General features: G+C 40.0%; 2 long non-coding RNA genes across 2 annotated transcripts; both read left to right on the forward strand.

Moving 5' to 3' along the window:
• Nucleotides 1-497: 497 nt before the first annotated feature.
• LOC116224165 lies at nucleotides 498-1681 on the forward strand. The gene is made up of 3 exons (XR_004165470.1): nucleotides 498-535; nucleotides 1008-1181; nucleotides 1647-1681. It is a non-coding gene; the product is annotated as an uncharacterized LOC116224165 (long non-coding RNA).
• A 742-nt stretch (nucleotides 1682-2423) lies between these two features.
• On the forward strand, nucleotides 2424-4909 carry LOC116224155. The gene is made up of 3 exons (XR_004165463.2): nucleotides 2424-2474; nucleotides 4422-4595; nucleotides 4860-4909. It is a non-coding gene; the product is annotated as an uncharacterized LOC116224155 (long non-coding RNA).
• Nucleotides 4910-6000: the final 1091 nt, after the last annotated feature.

Here is a 6000-nt window from a genome sequence, read left to right on the forward strand (position 1 = left end):
CAAACGCTCAAATGGAAATAAAATGTTTAGAATGAAATCACAATATCACAAAGTGTTTCATGGAAAATCTGGATGACTAGGTGACTCAGATATCTTTTCTCCTAACGTGGGTTGGTACTAAAACCCAAATCCTTAAATTCAGTTAATTAACAGTCAATAGGATCTTGTGTCACGTCTGTGCTGAACCCTGCTCCGGCCACACACCCCCCCCCCCCCCCCCCTCCCCTTTTCCACTTTAATCTCACACAGCTCCGCTACAGCCTCAGTCACCTTCACACTCCCAGCTGCACTTCATTCACAAGCAGTACTGATCCCACTCACCTTTATTTTGTATAATACTATCATCCTTTCCTCTCTACAGCCTGTTAGACTGCAGTATTACAGAAGAGGGCTTCAGTAATCTTGCATCAGCACTGAGATCAAACCCCTCACACATGAGAGATCTGTGGCTGAATGGGAGTAAAGCAGGAGACTCAGGAGTGAAGCATCTTTCGTCTCTTCTGGAGGATCCCAACTGTAAACTGGAGACACTAGGGTGAGTATCACAAGACCAAATACTGCGTTGCTATCAGTGAATTTGACAGTGACAGTGAATTTATCATAATCTTCACATGTAAAGGGGCACTATTAATCCCAGAGTAAACACTTCTTATCATTCTGATTGTCCATCTTCATTATACACACACACACACACACACACACACACAAACACAAATATACACACACACACATACACACACACACACACACACACACACTTACGCAAAACAGACACATGCACACTTATAGACACATACACCAACACACATACTTACACATACACTTACACACACATACACACACATCCTTACAAACACACAGACACAGACAGACACACACACACACACACTTACACACACATAAACACAGAAAAACACACACACACACAACATATATATATATTTTATTTCATCACATTTGTTTTTGTCTAAAAGGATATACATTATATTTTCCTTTCTTCTCTACAGACTGTCAAACTGCAGTATTACAGAAGAGGGCTTCAGCTCCCTTGCATCAGCGCTGAGATCAAACCCTTCACACATGAGAGAGCTGTTGCTGGAAAGGAGTAAAGCAGGAGACACAGGAGTGAAGCATCTTTCTTCTCTTCTGGAGTATCCCAACTGTAAGCTGGAAACACTAGAGTGAGTATCACAAGACCAAATATTGAGTTGCTATCAGTGAATTTGACAGTGACAGTGACTTATAATGCTCTTCACATGTAAAGGGTCACTATTAATTCAGCAGTAAACTTCTTATCACTGTCCTTTTCCATCTTTATTACACAAACACACCTACACACACACCCACACACACACACACACACACACTTATACAGACACACACACACTTGCACACACACACTTACACACACTTACACACACACACAAACACTTAAAAACACAAAGACTCAAACACACACACACGTTCACACTCACAAGAACACACAGACATACACACACACTTGCACACACATACACACACACACATACACACTTACAGACACGCACACACATATTTACACACTCACTTACACACACACACACACACACACACACACACAAACACACAGCTGATCTAATAGAGTCTTTCCTTCTTTCTCTTTACAGCCTGGAAGACTGCAGTATTACAGAAGAGGGCTTCAATTCTCTTGCATCAGCACTGAGATCAAACCCCTCACACATGAGAGAGCTGTGGCTGAGAGGGAATAAAGCAGGAGACCAAGGAGTGAAGCATCTTTCTTTTCTTCTGGAGGATCCCAACTGTAAACTGGAGACACTAGGGTGAGTATCACAAGACCAAATACTTAGTTGATATCAGTGAATTTGTAAGTGGCAGTGACTTATCATGCTCTTCACATGTAAAGGGTCACTATTAATCCACCAGTAAACACTTCTTATCACTCTGATTTTCCATCTTTAATACACACACACACACACACCAACACACATACTTACACACACTTCGAGACACACACACACACACACCTTACTTAAGCTCACACACACACACTTAGTTACGCACACATTTACAAACACATAGACACATACACATACACACCCACATACTTACACACACACACACACACACACACAAACAAACGTACACACTTACAGACGAACACTCATACATAAAAACTTAAAATCACACATATAATGTATATCTATACTGTATAAATATATGTATTCATTTATTTATTTTTTATTTTCATTGAAAAAAATGTCTAAAAGAAAATAAATTATATTTTCCTGTTCTTTCTACAGCCTGTCAGACTGCAGTATTACAGAAGAGGGCTTCAGTTCTCTTGCATCAGCACTGAGATCAAACCCCTCACACATGAGAGAGCTGGGGCTGAGTGGGAATAAAGCAGGAGACTCAGGAGTGAAGCATCTTTCTTCTCTTCTGGAGGATCCCAACTGTAAACTGGAGAAACTAAGGTGAGTATCACAAGACCAAATACTGAGTTGATATCAGTGAATTTGACAGTGACAGTGACTTATCATGCTCTTCACATGTAAAGGACCACTACTAATCCACCAGTAAACACTTATCACTCTGATTTTCCATCTTTATTACACATACACACACACACAAACACACACACTCACACAAGGACACTCTCAAACACACAATCATACAAACTTACAAACACACACACATTTTTTATATATATACTACCGTTCAAAAGTTTGGGGTCACTTAGAAATGTCCTTATTTTTCGAAGAAAAGCACTGTTTTTTTCAATGAAGATAACATTAAATGAATCAGAAATACACTCTATACATTGTTAATGTGGTAAATGACTATTCTAGGTGGAAACATCTGTTTTTTAATGAAATATCTACATAGGTGTATAGAGGCCCATTTCCAGCAACTATCACTCCAGTGTTCTAATGGTACATTGTGTTTGCTAATCGCCTTAGAAGACTACTGGATGATTAGAAAACCTTTGAAAACCCTTGTGCAATTATTTTAGCACAGCTGAAAACTGTTTTGCTGGTGAGAGAAGCTATAAAACTGGCCTTCCTTTGAGCTAGTTGAGTATCTGGAGCATCACATTTGTGGGTTCGATTATACTCTCAAAATGGCCAGAAAAAGAGAACTTTCATGTGAAACTCGCCAGTCTATTCTTGTTCTTAGAAATGAAGGCTATTCCATGCGAAAAATGGCGAAGAAACTGAACATTTCCTACAACGGTGTGTACTACTCCCTTCAGAGAACAGCACAAACGGGCTCTAACCAGAGTAGAAAGAGAAGTGGGAGGCCCTGGTGTACAACTCAGCAAGAAGACAAGTATATTAGAGTCTCTAGTTTGAGAAATAGACGCCTCACAGGTACTCAACTGGCAGCTTCTTTAAATGGTACCAGCAAAACGCCAGTGTCAACGTTTACAGTGAAGAGGCGACTCTGGGATGCTGGCCAGATGAGTGGCAAAGAAAAAGCCATATCTGAGACTGGCCAATAAAAAGAAAAGATTGATATGGGCAAAAGAACACAGACATTGGACAGAGGAAGATTGGAAAAAAGTGTTATGGACAGACGAATCAAAGTTTGAGGTGTTTGGATCACACAAAAGAACATTTGTGAGACGCAGAATAGGTGAAAAGATGCTGGAAGAGTGCCTGACGCCATCTGTCAAGTATGGTGGAGGTAATGTGATGGTCTGGGGCTGCTTTGGTGCTGGTGAAGTGGGAGATTTGTACAAGGTAAAAGGGATTTTAAATAAGGAAGGCTATCACTCCATTTTGCAACACCATGCCATATCCTGTGTACAGCGCTTGATCGGAGACAATTTCCTCCTACAACAGGACAATGACCCAAAGCACACCTCCAAATTATGCAAGAAATATTTAGGGAAGAAGCAGGCAGCTGGTATGCTATCTGTAATAGAGTGGCCAGCGCAGTCACCAGATCTCAACCCCATTGAGCTGTTGTGGGAGCAGCTTGACTGTATGGTACACAAGAAGTGCCCATCAAGCCAATCCAACTTGTGGGAGGTGCTTCAGGAAGCGTGGGGTGAAATTTCTACACATTACCTCAACAAATTAACAGCTAGAATGCTGTGAATCCATTTGCTGTAATTGCTGCAAATGGAGCATTCTTTGACGAAAGCAAAGTTTGAAGAACAAAATTTATATTTCAAATAGAAATCATTATTTCTAACCTTGTCAATGTCTTGACTATATTTTCTATTCATTTTGCAACTCATTTGATGAATAAAAGTGTGAGTTTTCATGGAAAACACGAAATTATCTGGGTGACCCCAAACTTTTGAACGGTATTGTGTATATATATATATATATATATATATATATATATATATATATGTTCGTTTTCATATGTTTTGTCTAAAATGGGGGGAAAAAATCCTTTTCCGTCTGCAGCCTGAGAGACTGCAGTATTGCAGAAGAGGGCTTCAGTTCTCTTGCATCAGCACTGAGATCAAACCCCTCACACATGAGAGTGCTGTGGCTGAATGGGAGTAAGACAGGAGACTTAGGAGTGAAGCATCTTTCTTCTCTTCTGGAGGATCCCAACTGTAAACTGGAGACACTAAAGTGAGTATCACAAGACCAAATACTGAGTTGCTATCAGTGAATTTGACAGCGACAGTGACTTATCATGCTCTTCACATGTAAAGGGTCACTATTAATTCATCAGTAAACACTTCTTATCACTCTCATTTTCCATCTTTATTACACACACACATTTACACACACACACTCTGAAACACACACTCATACATACATACTTACAAACACATATTCCTTTTCATATTGTTTGTCTAAAATGGATTTTGTTTAACCTTTTCCTCTCTACAGCCTGTCAAACTGCAGTATTACAGAAGAGGGCTTCAGTTCTCTTGCATCAGCACTGAGATCAAACCCCTCACACATGAGAGTGCTGGGGCTGAGTGGGAATAAAGCAGGAGACTCAGGAGTGAAGCATCTTTCTTCTCTACTGGAGGATCCTAACTGTAAACTGGAGAAACTAAAGTGAGTATCACAACACCAAATACTTTGTTGCTATCAGTGAAAGTTGACAGCGACAGTGACTTATCATGCTCCAAAAATGTAAAGGGCCACTCTCAATCCACCAGTAAACACTTCTTATCACTCTGATTTTCCATCACACACACACACACATACATACATACATACATACATACATACATACACAAACACACACACACTTTCACAGATACACACTCACACACTCAAACACGCACAGACACACACACACACACACACACACACACACACACACACACACACACACACATACATACATACACAAACACACACACACACTTTCACAGACACACACACATACACTCAAACACGCACAGACACACACACACACACACGTAAAAACACACAGACATGAACAATTGCACAGACACACACACTTACACACACACTTACAAGAACAGCCAGACAAACACACACACAGCAGATCTGAGTCCCTCTTTTTTCTCTACAGCCTGGGAGGCTGCAGTATTACAGATGAAGGCTTCAGATCTTTAGCATCAGCACTGAGATCAAACCCATCAGCCCTCAGAGAGCTTTGGCTGCATGGGAATCAGCCTGGACCCTCAGCACTGCAGCTGTTCTCTGAACTTCAGAAAGATCCAGACTGTAAACATATCAAAATATCTTGCGGACCTTCTTTTTAAATGCCTACTTGTGTTACTTTAAACGTGCTTTTAATAAACTATTCTATTTACACCATACTACTTACTGTTTTTAACTATACAAAATACCATCAACATGAAATATTACCTTTAAACATATACTCTTTAACCCACTAGTATCTTAACACTAACAAGAATAGTCAACAGTCACTTGTTAAAAGAAAATATAGTTTACTGAAATAAGAATATATATGTTTTGGGGTTTATGTGGAATTCCCCTTGTAAATAAATAGAGTTATTTTTGTAAGAGCCACCATCTTCTGCAGTGG

The sequence above is a fragment of the Clupea harengus genome, chromosome 16, assembly GCF_900700415.2.
Source record: "Clupea harengus chromosome 16, Ch_v2.0.2, whole genome shotgun sequence".
Classification (NCBI taxonomy): domain Eukaryota; kingdom Metazoa; phylum Chordata; class Actinopteri; order Clupeiformes; family Clupeidae; genus Clupea; species Clupea harengus.